The sequence below is a fragment of the Giraffa tippelskirchi genome, chromosome 4 (assembly GCF_054371585.1).
Source record: "Giraffa tippelskirchi isolate mGirTip1 chromosome 4, T2T-mGirTip1v1.2.pri, whole genome shotgun sequence".
NCBI classification, from domain to species: domain Eukaryota; kingdom Metazoa; phylum Chordata; class Mammalia; order Artiodactyla; family Giraffidae; genus Giraffa; species Giraffa tippelskirchi.
Window position 1 is genome coordinate 205,276,451 of NC_137278.1, and position 14,279 is coordinate 205,290,729.

The following is a 14,279-nucleotide window of genomic DNA, read 5'->3' on the forward strand; positions in this document are numbered from 1 at the left end:
TTCACAGCGGGAATGTTGTTACCCCCCCACAACCCTGCTCAGATGTGGAAGCCAAAGTTTAGAGAGATGTCATTCAGCAAATATTTATTAAATGTCTATTTTGTGTCAGCTCTACCTCCAGCCTTCACAGTCTGCTTGGAAAGACAAACATTACACAGAAAGAAATAAGAGAATGACGGATTGTGGTAAGTGGTGTGGCTGAGACGACTGGGGAATCTGGGAGAGACCATTTATATTGGAGGGTCAGGGAAGACCTCTTTGTGGGTGGCGTTTAAGCTGAGACCAGAGGATGAAGAGATGCGACCTGTCCCTAAGGCTGCCGCACAAGTTGGGCACAGAGCCAAGTCCATGGGCAGCTTCTGACCCCATCCATACACCTCAGTTCCCCGGACAGATGTGACCCAACCAGCCGGCCAAAGGGGTGGACACAGGAAAGCAGTTATAAGAGGGCCCAGGGTGCGTGAAAGCCTGACACCCCAGCCTCCTGTCACTGAGGTTGGGAATAAGATGCCAAGAGGCTCAGGAAGGCAGGTGTAACTCAAACAGATCCGTTGGCCCAGGGGTCACATCTTTGGGCAAAGGCCTTGTGCAGGCTTGCCCCACCCCTGAGCCACCTTGTGGTCTCCAGGGGCTGCCTACATGGTTAGCTGACCCAGGTGGCGCTAGTGGTAAAGAATCTACCTGCCAATGCAGGAGACCTAAGAGATGGCGGATCGAATCTCTGGGTGGGGAAGATTCCCTGGAGGAGAGCATGGCAACCCACTCCAGGATTCTTGCCTGGAGAATCCCATGGACAGAGGAGCCTGGTGGGCTACGGCCCATAGGGTTGCAAAGAGTTAGACACAATTTAGCGATTTAGTACACATGCAAGCCTTGGGCACAGCTGACTGGTCAAGGAATGAACATGTGACCTAGCCGGCCTATGAAGTCCTTCCCTGAGATTTGTGCCCTTGAGGACTCTGGAGAAGATCTGTTGTGATCGCTGTGTTTTCTACTCTGGGTGCAAATGCTCTCACCCAGAGTGGAGATTCATGCAGCCTCAGGAAGCACAGGGGCTGTGGACTTGGTATAGGTCACAGCTGGGAGATCTCTGGTGAGCATGTGTCAGGTAAGAACACAGGCTTGGAGTTAGTCCAGGTTCAGGTCCACCTCCATCACCAATTTGGGGTGTGACCTTGGGCAATCACTTCCCCTGTCTGGGCTTCTGTTTTTTTATTTATAGAATGGGCCCCAGCCTCATAGGCAGCTCGCACAGAGCGGGTGCTCCCCACATGGCAGCTGCCGTTTTGGCGATGTTGCAGAGGGTACTGACCAACAAGGATGTGAACCCTCAGGGCCTGGCAGCCGTCAACCATGGCACTACGGGCAGGGTGGGGGTGAGGGGGCGTCTACCGGATGATATGGGATCCAGCCAGGGTTCCCAGGCCCCACTTCCCTGAGCTATTTCCCTCTCTGTACAGCGAGGACGTGCTGCACAGATAACATTTGAGAGCCTGACACAGGGCTCCCTCCCGCCCGCCTCCCTGGAGGACAAATCCCCCAAAGCTGGACACATGCCCCCTTCCTTGATTATACCCAGCGACCAGACAGCTCCACACACCTCCTGGCGGCTGCGCCACGCTGGCCCAGTTGGCAGCTCCTGACGTCAGCACCTAATCCAGGAAAACTGCCAGCCAGAGATGGGACTGAGCAGCAGAGGAAATGGAAGACAGGTTTGAAGGTGGGTGCCCACAGCCCCCCAGGCCAGCCCTGCCTGCGCTCGCCTCAGCTTCTCGCTTCAGCAAAGCCTCCCAACCAAGCCGGCCAATGCCTGGGCCCAGAGGGGCAGGGGCTGCTGCATGGTGCACAAGGCTCAGCGTCCTTCAGCTCCCAGGCTGCAGGGGTCTCCAAGCTGGGGAGGGGGCAGCCACTCCCACCTATATTCTGGGCTGACTCCAAGTACCGGTGGGGCAGGGGCTTGGGGGCTGTGGGGAGCAGAAGGGGCTGGAAGTCAGCAGGGCCACGTCGCTTGGGGCTGAAGAGCATGGCTGTTTTCCTGGGGTCTGAGTCCAGAATCACTTTGACCCAGGTCTGTTGAAGGCTGGAGCCTGCCCCGAGCCCAGGTCTCTAAAGAACTGCTAGACAGAGCTCAGATCGCCCTAGGAGCCTACCCTAGAGCCTTCCAAGGCCGCTGAGGTGTGGCTAGAACAAGTGGTGGTGCCTAAAGCTGGGATCAGAGTTTTGAGCTGGGAGCCAGTGCCAAACCCACCAGACTTGCTGGGCTCCTCCTTGCTCAGAGCCTCAGTTTCCCCATCTGCCCAGAACCCAGACTTGTGGATCCCAGTACTGATGTCCAATCTGGGGAACATGCCAGGCCTTTGCCTGGGCATGATTGGGCAAGCCTAGCCTTAGCTTTCCTCTCTTCTCTGCCTTACAAACTCCTCTCCATCCCTCCAGGCCCCAGTCAGCTGTCACCTCCACCAGCAAGGCTTCACCAGCACTCCTGAGAACCAGTTGCTCCTTCTGCATGGTCCCACACCACACCTTCTTAGGCAGGCCCCCCAGCTAGGTCCAGTCCCTCCCTTACCCTGAGGTGGAGATACTATGAGTTAAAACTTGTGCAATACTTAGAACAGTGCCCGGCACAGAGCAAGCAGCCATGAAAAGTGAAGTGAAAGTCGCTCAGTCATGTCTGACTCTTTGCGACCCCATGTGCCATACAGTCCATGGAATTCTCCAGGCCGGAATACTGGAGTCGGTAGCCTTTCCCTTCTCCAGGGGATCTTCCCAACCCAAGGAACGAGCCCAGGTCTCCCGCATTGCAGGCAGATTCTTTACCAGCTGAGCCACCTGGGAAGAAAGCCATCGTAGGTGCCAGCTATTACTCTCATCACCACCTGTATTTTACAGGTGAGGAAGCCGAGGTTCAGACAGCAGAAATGACCTGTTCTAATTCCACATCTTGTCAGTGGCAGAGGTAAGATTTGGACCCAGACAGCCCAATTCCAGGGCTCTCTCAGCCTCCCTGCCTCCAATAACCCAATCCCTCCCCGAGGGTACCCATCCTGTCCCCATGCACCTGAGAAATGCCCCTGAGATTCTCTCTCTCCTGGGTCATCAGTCCCTCTCCACAAGATCATTCTGTCAGCCCAAAACATACTATAAGATCTTCCATCCTAAAAATTAAATAACTGAGTCTATGGGGTCGCACAAAGTCGGACACGACTGAAGCGACTTAGCAGCAGCAGCAGCATGGCTCCCCAGATACCAGCCTTCTTCTGCTCCCTGCAGAGTGAACCTCCACAGGCTCCCTCAGACTTCCACTGTCCACTGAAGCCACCCTCACAGGGCACCCTGAAGACTCCCTTGGGGTAGCCACATCAACCTGGGTCAGTCTCAAGCTCATCTTTCTTGACTTCCGAGCAGCGTTTGGTCCAGTTGCCCACTCCACCCTTCTTGAAACCCTCTCCCCACCAGCTCCGGGTTCACCTTCCTCCCTGGCTGCTCCTCCTGTCTCCCCAAACTCTAAATATCAGGTGCCCTGCTCCCCAAGTCATTCGCTCAGCTCCAGGCCTGGAGAGCCATCCATACCCCAGAAACTTCCACCGGTGTCTTCAGCCTCACCCTTTCCCCTGAGCTCCAGACTCAGTACCTCCACCTGCTCCCTCGCCAGCTCTACCTTGACCTGCCCAGAGGCTCCTGGTCTCCCTACACCTGCTCCTCCTCAGTCTTCCCTTCAAAGAAAGGACCCCACTATCCCTCGGGTGCTCATAACAGAGCCTTGGGGTCATTCATCCTAGATCACCTGCTTTATCTTACAACCCCATCCAATCTGTTCACGGTTCTTGTCAGTTCTAGAATCCAGCCACTTCTTCCCGCCCCTGAACACACCCCCTGGTGAATGAGCTACCATATGTCCTGCCTGTGTTCCAGCAGCCTCCTCCAGCTTGCCTGTTTTCACCCTGCACCCTGTCCTCCTCACAGCTGCCTACAACCACGTCATACCCCGTGGTTCCCAGCATGCTCAGAAACAAACTCAAACTTGTCAGCACAGCCTAAAAGGCCCTTTGAGACCTGGCCACCTACCCCATGCACTTCCCCTCCCTCTCCATCCCTTTTGACCCTTTTGCTCCTCCTGGGTCATGGCCAAACCGTTCCCATCTCAGAGTATTTGCACTTGCTGTTCCATCTGCATGGAGTGCTGTCCCCTAGATCTTCTCAGCCCAACCCCATTCTCAGTGCCTGGCCTGCCTCGTGCTTGGTACATAGTTGTTGTTCCGTTGCTAAGTCATGTTCAACTCTTTGTGACCCCACGGACTGCAGCACGCCAGGCTTCCCTGTTCTTCAGTCTCCTGGCGTTTGCTCAGACTCATGCCCATTGAGTTGGTAGTGCCATCCATACATTATAGTACCTGCTCTCTGAGTTTGTCTGCTGAACCCCTACAGGGAAAGGATGACCTCACCAGGGACAGTGTAGCAGGAGTGCCTTTGTCACCACCAGGTGGCGCTGCATACACGTCTGTGGGCCGTGACCCCTGATCCAGCCTCCCGATTTGTCCTCTCAGCAAACCTCGCATGGCCTCCGGTGCCAGGCGGTGCTGAGAGGCACCAGCTACCCTGGCCCCGCCCAGCCTGCCCTCCAGCTGCTACTGCCGGACACCGTCTGGTGGTATCCAAAGAGCCTGGGAGGAAGGGAAAGCTGCCTCCCAGGGCCTGGACTTCTAGGCTCTCTCTGGGGAGGGAGTGGATGTGTAAGCCTAAGATGATGGGGTGGGGAAAATGGGGGCTCAGCCAGAGCAAGGTGTCTGTGATGGGGAGTTCTGGGGAGTCTGCTTGTTGAGCCAGGGTTTGCATTCCTCCTTCCTCTGCCTTCTGTATGACTTTGACAAGCCCCAAAGAGGACATCAGCCCTTGCCCAGCCTTCCAGGGCAGCTGTGAGGAGTCAGTTCAGTTCAGTCGCTCAGTCGGGTTCAACTCTTTGCGACTCCATGGACTGCAGCACACCAGGCTTCCCTGTCCATCACCACTGGAGAAGGGAATGGCAAACCACTTCAGTATTCTTGCCTGGAGAACCTCATGAACAGTGTGAGGAATCAAGGCTCCCATTTTCAAATGGACTTTTCAAGTAGAATCTCACTTTCAGCCACAGTCTTCTCCAGAAGGCCGGCATATGAAACGGATAAAAGAGGTGTTTCATCAGCATATGTTTCCAAGCTCAGGGTGCTGACAGGTCCTCAGTGTAAAGTCACTTGAGGGGGTGTGTCTGTGACAACCATGATACACATGCACCCTGCCCAGGGTGTGGGTGAGGGCCATGGTGCCTCAGGGAGCTGCCCCAGCACCCAGTCTATTTCTGCAGCTTGTCTGAGCTGCATGGCATCAAGAAAGCCTCGAGGCCCGCAGGCAACAAGCTGTTAAAAATGAATCCTAATCAATCCTCAGTGACAACCCCAAGGGCCAGTCAAGGATTTCAGGTGTCTATAGAGCCTGATGACCCTCCAGCTCTGGTGGTGGGACCCTGGCAAGTCCCTTGCCCTCTCTAGCCTCCAGGAGGCACAGGGGGCTTGTGATCCACCTCCAGGGGCCCATCTGTTTACTCTGGCAGGTCTGGACTTGGTGGTCAGATATTTGGCCAATGGCCTGGCTCCCTGTGGCCCTCAGAAGCCTGGTGGATGCGGTCAGACAGCAGAGCATGTATGGAGAGAATTTTCAAGGAAGGGCTGGGGACTCAGCAGGGCTGTGGGAGACAGGGTAGGCAGGGTGAGGTGGGGTGGGGTCGGAGGGGGCAGGAGCTGAGGAAGCCCTGAGAGTTTAAAAATAAACCCTGAGTGCTGTCAGCCACAGGTGGCCACGGCTCACAGGCCCTGGTGACATCACCGGGGCACAGGATGTCCCTGGCAGGGGCTGGAGGTGGGGACATGGCAGGGCAGAGGGGTCCTCATCTGCCCTTTCTGCACCTGGGCACTGTCTGCGCTTGGGGAGAGCCAGCCTCCGTTGTCACCATCCAGAGGGGCTGCCCAGGGTCCCTCCTCCCCCAACACTCAGGAGTATTTCATTTTGCATTTGAGAAAACTGAGGCCCAGGGAACTTGTGACTCGCCTGAGGCTCCCTCCTTTGAGGGATTTGGCAGCTCCAGAACTGGAAGCTAGCAGTGCTGGCCCTCAAGTAGTGACTCTTGAAGTCTGGTGGGCATGGGGTGGGGAACCATTTGGGGAGAAGGCTCACTTGGACGAGAGCAGGGGGGAGGCACCAAGTGAGCAAATGCCTAGGACCAAGCTCAACACTGTTCAGAACACACTCTGATCTGGAGAAGGGACTGGGAGGATCAGTGCTGCCCCCATTTTCCAGATGAGGGAACTGAAACGCAGGAGCACAGAATCACCTCCTCCAGGCCCCACAGCACATCACGCCTGGCAGGGGTGGGATCCTATCTCTCCTGGCAGTCCCCAGTTTGAGCTTTTGGAGCCAGGTGGGGGCGGTATGGATGGCTGCCATGGGGATACAGGGAAGAGGCGGGAGGGAAGCCCTGCCACCGCTGCTGTCAGGGTGTCCTGTTCGGCCTCCCTCCCATCCCTCCTCCATGGGCTCCAAGCCCCCACTCAGGACCACGTCTGGCCTCTCGGCCTGCCCAAGGGTCTCCCTGAACATCCAGCCTCATCTCTCACCATGTTCCTGACACTCAGACCTGCCGAACTGCTCATAAATTCCTACAGAGATTGCTATTTCAGGCCTCTGAGCAGTTGAAGAAGATGTTCCCGCTGCTGGAATGACCCCTCCTGTATCATATCTTCGTGGGGAACTCCTATTCATCCTTCACAATTCCACTGTGAGCCATCACTGCTCCATCAGATCACAGTTATCATTGTGACTATGTTTGCTGCCTGCCTCTCTTCCTGGGCCGGCAAGTCTTAAGCTCTACTTAAGCACTACTCCAAACTCAGGGCTTGGATGAATGAATTAGATTGAGCCTTATAAGGTGGGGGCAAGGCCCATTTTGCAGGAGAATGGTGGGATCTGTTGTATCCCTTAGCTGGCTTTTCTGCTGGGGTTGGGAATGTTGCATGAAGGCCACAATTCATTCTCTGGCCGAGTCCCCCCGTCTGCCCTCCCCCCAGGCCCTTAATTGCTCTGCCCTCACCTGTCCTTTCCATCCTGCTCCATCAAATCAAAGCAGGGGCAATTCCAACCTGCCACCCTCCTGCTGTCTGCTTTCTCCCTTCCCCCAAAGCAGCCACAGGACAGACCGTTTCCAAATCTTAGGAAGCTCAGGATTCTCCTAGGGAACGTGCTTCAAATGCAGAATTCCAGGCGTCATTCCCGGGAGGCCCACGCAAAGGGACCTGGAGTAGAACCCCGGGACCTGCATTGTAGGCAGCCCTCCAGTGGCCCCAGTGATCCTACTTTTGGAGCTTCCTGGGATGCCATGACCACCAGGGAGGGCGGGCCAGTGCCGTCCAGGCGGGACCAGGGGTTTGGGGATGACCTCCGATGGTAGTTGCCAGGCTTAGACACAGGGCTTCCGCCTTCTAAGCGCCACAGGTGGGCCCAGAGGGCCGCATTTGCTGCGCCAGGCCTCAGCGCCGGGCCTGCAGCCGCCTCCCCTCGGTGCTGGGGAGACAGACGCGGTTATAAATAACAGCGAGGCCGGGCGGATGAAGTAAGTGCGAGCAGGGAGGCAGGAACCGCCGCCGGCGAGCGGGGGAGGCAGAGGCGCCCCAGAGGGCCGGGAGCTCCCTTGGGTCCCGGGTGACCTTAGGGACGAGGGGGGGGCGGGGAACCTTCGGGCCTCGAGGCGGGGCCGAGGCGCAGCTTCCAGCCAGGCCCAAGCGGGAGGAGTGACGAGGCCGGGTCAGGCGCTGGAGAGGAGGCTGCGCGGCGCCAAGGCCGAGCACTGGGGAGCCAGCGAGGGGCTCTGAGTACAGGGTTCCCCCCGCCCCGCTGTACCCCTCGCCCCTCGGCCCCTCCGCACGCCCAGCCCCGGCCTCGGCGACTTCGCCGATTCTGCTTTGGGCCTTGGTCTCCCCAGGTGTCAGGCCCGCCTGGTCCCCCAGCTCTCGGGGGCCGGGGACTGGGTTGCGGGAGGTGGAGGGGTGGCGAGGCGCGGAGAGGGCTGCCCTAGTGTCGAGAGGACGGAACAGCCGGGCTCTTCCCGGGAACCGCTCTTCCTACAGCGGCTCCCCTCCCCTTCCCCGCCTGCACTGACGCTCGCCCCCCCCCCGCCTCCTGGCGCTCGCCCCGCCCCGCCCCGCCGGTTACGTAACCCCCCACCCACCCCGCCCCGCCCCCTCCCTCTCGCTCTCTGCTGGGCTAGGGGTCTGGGAAAGGATGGGCCTGGGCCCTGTCTCTCGGCGTAACTTTTCCTCTCCCATCACTTTCCCCTTCTACTTTAGCGCCAGAGGGGAAACTGAGGCAACTGTCCAGTAGGGCACAGCGAGCGGGCAGGTGCACGGGAGGATGGAAGTGACCGCTCTCGCCCGGATCTTGGGGCCCCCGGGGGAGCCTAGATTGCGGTGAGAGCCCCAGCTCCGGGTGGGGCCCGCGGCTTCCTCCTCTAAACAAAAGTTCCCTCCCTGGCCTTGACCCTGGGGGCTCTGGAGGTCCCCTGCTGAGGAATCTTCCGCAGTGTGCCTGGGCCACCAGTATCTAGAATTCTAAAGTCAGGCAGTGAAGCCCAGTGGTGACTGATCCCTCCGCCCACCCTCTGGGTGACCTTGGGTATACTGCCTGAGTCTCAGTGTCCCTATCTAGGAAATGGGGCTGCTCACGGGCCCTCCTTCTCACATCCTAGGGAAGAACCAGGTAACTATGAACTGTCCTCCTCCACTCACCCCTCCCAGGACCTGACACAGTGCAGGGACTGGGCCTGGCGCTGGGCTGGTAGGCGGTGCCCCCGCCCGGCCAGTCAGCTCCCAGTGGACCTTGGCTTTTGCCCAGGGTGCACGTGGTCCCGGTCTGCCCTGTGGCCTGGCTGGCAGCTGCAGGTGGGGCTGATCCTGCAGGGGCCGCTGGTGATGCACAGCAGACCCTGACCGATTGCCCTCCCACAAGACCCCTGGGAGCACCCGGGGGTCCCCTGCATTGCCAGCCTTGTTTGCACTCTCTGAAGTAGCCCACCCAACATATTTTGAGCACCTTCTACAAGCAGGCTTTGGGATGAGAGAGATATCTGCCCAGACCTTTGTGGTGCTTAGATACAATGGGAGCCTCAGTTTCTTTCATCTGCAACATGGGGATAATCATACCTCCCTTCCCTCTTGCTTAGACTCTGCCAGGATGAGATGAAATGCCTCTAGCCCTGCTCCCCTTTATCGGTCCTGGAGTGTGAGCCCAGGGCTGTATGTTCATTTTACCTTCAAACAGCAACTTGAGGTGAGAACTGGTGCCCTTTTACAGTTGAGGCAAGAGGTGGAGTAACTCCTCCAGGCAGGTGATCAAAAGTCCTAGTCTGCCCAGGCACAAAGACACTTTCAATGGGAAAACCAGGAGTCACCAGGCCACACGCATCTCACAGGTGACAGTGAATGAGTGCAAAGTCTGGCAGTCTGGCTCCAGAGGCCGCATGCAACAGCACCAGACTGTCTTTCCCGCCATCCATATTTGCTGAATGAGTGAAAACATCTCTCCCCTGACCTGCCCGCAAACTTTGCTGAGCACCTTGGCTCACAGTCTAGTCTGTTCTCCACCAAGAGAGTCCTAAGGGAAGCAAGCGCGGTCTCTGGATTCTGCTGCTGAGTGCCTAGGACCCCCTTGCCCCTTCCCTCATTCTGCTCTGCAGAGGGAACCCCCAGGGCCCACCCATCAGGCCCCTCCCTGTTGGGGGAAGCTGAGTTCCCTTAGGGGGGCCACTGCTCCTTGATATCAGCTGTGTCTCTTTGTTCTACATCTCAATTTCCTCACCTGTAAAAGGAAGGTGATAAAGCCTGCTTTCTTGGCACCCAGGAGGCCCTCAATATACTGATAAAATGTTGTTATAATGTAGTGACTATAGCAAACTGTCCCATCAATAGTTTCCTCTGTGAGGGTGACTATCCTGAATGCTTTCCGTGCACTCGTGCGTATGTGTGTGTGCACACTCGTGTGCCCACTCACTCAGCCATTGTCTGACTTGTTGTGACCCCATTGACCATAGCCCACCAGACTCCTCTGTCCATGGAGTTTTTCAAGCAAGAATACTGGAGTGGGTTGCCATTTCCTCCCCCAGGGGATCTTCCCCACCCAGGGATCCAACCCTTGTCTCCTTTGTCTCCAGCATTACCCAATTATAGCACACTATTCCATCAAGGGCTTCCTCTGTGAGGGTAACTATCCTAAATGCGTTCAAGTGCTAAAGCCCAAGGAAGTCGACACCATTTTCCAAGTGGAGTTCTGTGTCTCAGGGAGGTGTAAACTGCCTCAAGCCACAGCAGTGAGGGACAGGGCCTTGGTTTTCAGGGTTCTATATTCTTGGCAAACTTAGCTCTAGCGACAGTGGCTGCGGGTGACATGGAGCCACTAAGGCCCAGGGTAGGGAGGGATTGCTGAGGTCCCCATACGGCGCCAGGCCCCCTGCCTGCCTCCTGGACAAGCTGGTCCGCTCCTTGCCCAAGGTGGCAGGACAGGTTATAAGCACCAGCCTTTGCTCGGGCCAGCTTGCTCCCCCCGCATTGGGCTGGCTGCCAGAACTCTCTGCCAGCCACTGTTCCCTGTCTGCCAGCCAAGCTGTGGAGCAGTCCAGGACATTGTGTTCAGAGAGAGGGCCAAGTGGGCCCCTCGCCCCTGGCCGATGACCTCCCGCCCCACTCCTCTGGGCCTCAGGCCAACCTTGCCTGTCCCTGGGCCTGGCACGACTCGGCCCCTCCTGCCTCTCTGCAAGCCCTGCTGAGAGGGGTGCCCACTGCTCCAAACCATGCCCTCTCCCCAGAAGAGGATCCCAGTCCAGAGAGACAGGCTCCCTGCTGTGCCTTTCCGATGAAGCCAGCTGGGTTCCTGAGAAGCATGTTTTCCTGCCCTGGCAGTTTTGCTCTGCTTGTCGCTGTCCCCAAATCCAGCCAGGCCCAGCCAGGCCCTTGGGCAGAGAACCAAGACGTGAGAGGCCACGGCCTTGTCTCCCCGCCCCTGGCTAAGAAAGCTGAGCTTCAGAGAGAGGCGGGGGTTTGGGCAAAGCCCCAGAGTGGCTGAGAGTTGAGAGTTCACGGAGAGTGGGGCAGGCAGGGGGCTGCCTTGGGGGGGAGGCACAGAGAGGGGAGGAGCACAGAGGTTCCCTCCCCCACACCCCCTCTGCCGCCCCCTCTGCCAAGTTCTTGCCATGTGGTTTTGTTTCCCTGAGGGTATTTTTCTCATTTGTTTATCAGGTTTACTATTTATCTTACCCACTGGAACGTGAGCCCAGTGCGGGCACAGACTGTGTCTTGTCTCACAGCTTTATTGAAGAATAATTGATTAACAGTGATGATGGTTTCGTGGTATATATGTCAAAACATGAAATTTGTACTTAAAAATTTCATGTTTTGACATATATACCACAAAACCATCATCACAATCAAGATAATGAATCACCCCTAAAATTCCTTTAACCCCTCCCTCCTACCCCTTCCCCTCCTCCTCCTGTCCCCAAGCAACCACTTACCTGCTTTCTTTTGCAACCTGATTAGTTTACGTTTTCTAGAATTTTCCATAAACAGATTCAAACAGTATTTTTTTTTTCACTCAGCATTAATATTTCAAGCTTCATTCATGTATCAATACATTTTTTTTTAATTGCTGAGTAGTTTTCCATAGTGTGGATTACCAGGGTTTGTTCAGACATTCACCTCCTGAAGGACATTTGGGTTGTTTACAGTTTAGGGCTAACACATAAAGCTGCTATGAACGTTTGTATACAAGTCTTTGTATGGACATTTATTTCCTTTTCTTCTGGGTGAATAGAATGGAATGAGGGTGGTATCATGTTGTAGATAAATGCTTAACTTTTAAAGAAGCTTCTAAATTATTTTCCAAAGTGGTTGTGCCATTTTCCATTCCCACCAGCAGTGTATAAAAGTTACTAATTCCTCCAACCTATGTCCCTTGATGTTGGCAGGTGGATTCTTAACCACTGGACCACCAGGGCAGTTCAGTCGATAAACTGACTTGTAACATTGTATTAGTTTCAGGTGTGTGACATAGTGATTTGATACTTGTATATACTGTGAAATAGTATAGTTGAGTTTTGAAAGTTCCTCGTGGATTCTCTATAAAAGCTCTTACAAAGACTGTGTTTTGCAAACGTCTTCTTCCAGTCTGTAGCTTGTCTTTTTATTCTCTTAATAGTATCTAAGGGAAGTTTTTTATTTTGATAAAGTCCAACTTATCAGTCTTTTATGGATCATTCTTTTGGAGTCCTATCTAAGAAATCTTTGTATAACTTAAGATGTCAAAGATTTTCTCTTCTCTTTCTTTAAAACTTTTGATTGCTCGGGGTCTTCATTGTGGCACGCAGGCTTTCTCTAGTTGAAGCGCAAGGGCTTTTCGTGGCAGTGAACAGGCTTCTCTTGTTGTGGGCCACGGGCTTTAGGGCAAGTGGGCTCAGTAGTTGTGGTGCACGGTCTTAGTTATCCTGTAGCATATGGATCTTAGTTTCCCGACCAGGGATGGAACCTGAGTCCCCTGCGTTGGAAGGCAGATTCTCAACCACTGGACCGCCAAGAAAGTTTCTCTTCTGTTTTCGTTTAGACGTCTTATAATTTTAGTTTTACTTTTCTACCCTCTGGATATCTCTGTTGCTTCGTGAAGGAGGTCGTCTGCAGTTACTGCGCCCACAGCTTTACTCCCTCGATTCTCTGCTTTCGAGTCGTGTTCCTTTTCCTGCCTCTCTGCCTGCTGCATGGAGCCCCTCAGTGCTGAGTCCAGGTGCCGTTGTACTTGGCATGTGTGCTGGGCCATAGCTACTCCCCCATGACCTTCTATCAACCCTCTGAAGAGCCTTTAGGCTGGATAGGAGCCTCCTCTGGGGCACTTAGGCTTCCCTGGTGGCTCAGACGGTAAAGTGTCTGCCTGTAATGTGGGAGACCTGGGTTCAATCCCTGGGTTGGGAAGTTCCCTTGGAGAAGGAAATGGCAACCCACTCCAGGACTCTTACCAGGAAAATTCCATGGATGGAGGAGCCTGGCAGGCTACAGTTCATGGGATCACAAAGAGTCGGACACGACTGAGCGACTTCACCTTCACTGGGGCACTTATGGCTCCCTGAGCATCCTTCTGCCCTGGATCTGAGCCTGTAATGGAAGTGTGGAGTCTTAATCACTGGACCACCAGGGAAGTGCCTTCATTCCACTTAGCAGTCCCCCTGTTCTCCAGTAGGCCCGAGCCCAGAGCCTGGGTCAGGACCTGACACCAAGGAGGGGCTCTGGGAGGGTTTGTTGATTGAAGGTGTGAGAGAACTCTTTCTCTGTGCTCCCAGACTGAGCAGATGGGGCAACCTGGGTATAAGGAACAACGCTCACATGGGAGATTAAATCCCAGCTCGCCATCTGGGTTGGGGGGCCCATGATGTCACCCTGAGGAGTTCTCTGACCTCATCTTGTGCTGCTTGGCTGTCTCTTGCTGTTTAGTCATTAAGTCGTGTCTGATTCTTTTGCGACCCCATGGACTGTAGCCCACCAGGCTCCTCTGTCCGTGGGATTTTCTGGGCAAGAGTACCGGAGTGGGTTTCCATTTCCTTCTCCAGTCCCTTGTTTATGGCTGGTCTTTTCATTCCCCGAGCACACCATGCTTGTTCCTGCCTCACACTTGGATGTGGCTGTCGCCTCTGCTGCTCTCTCTGCTAACGCTCTTGTAATTCAGCTCACAGGTTGAAAGCTCCCTCCTTGGGATGGTTTGCCTTCCCCTGACCACCCAATCTCAAGGGATTACTTGGTCACTGGCTGCCATTCCCAGTTTTGATTGTCTTAGTAGAGCATCCACCCTCACCACCTGACACATCCATCACTTGTTTTTTTGTGGTTCATAGAAAATAGCTTCATGAAGACACCTGGGGAACTTCCCTGGTGGTCCAGTGGTTATGACTCCACATTCCCAGTGCAGAAGGTACAAGTTCCGTCCCTAGTTGGGGAACTACCCTCATGCTACATGCCTAGAACAGGGTCTGGCACTAATAGGGGCTCCGTATAGAATGGTAAACCTTGAATGTTGGGTGATTTCCTACTGCAAGTGAGGGCAGAGCCAGCCTCCGAAGCCAGATGTCCAGGTGGCTGGGCCAGGCATCTTCTCCTCCCTGGACTCACCCAGCCCTGCCACAGCCCAGCAGTATTCTGATCAAGTCCTCATGCCTGCAGGGCTCTCAG

General features: G+C 55.3%; 1 long non-coding RNA gene across 1 annotated transcript; it reads right to left on the minus strand.

The window, feature by feature from the left end:
• Positions 1–57: 57 nt before the first annotated feature.
• Positions 58–7,230, minus strand: LOC145544687 (uncharacterized). The gene is made up of 2 exons (XR_014081572.1): positions 7,118–7,230; positions 58–5,129 (listed from the first exon to the last, which is right to left on the minus strand). It is a non-coding gene; the product is annotated as an uncharacterized LOC145544687 (long non-coding RNA).
• Positions 7,231–14,279: the final 7,049 nt, after the last annotated feature.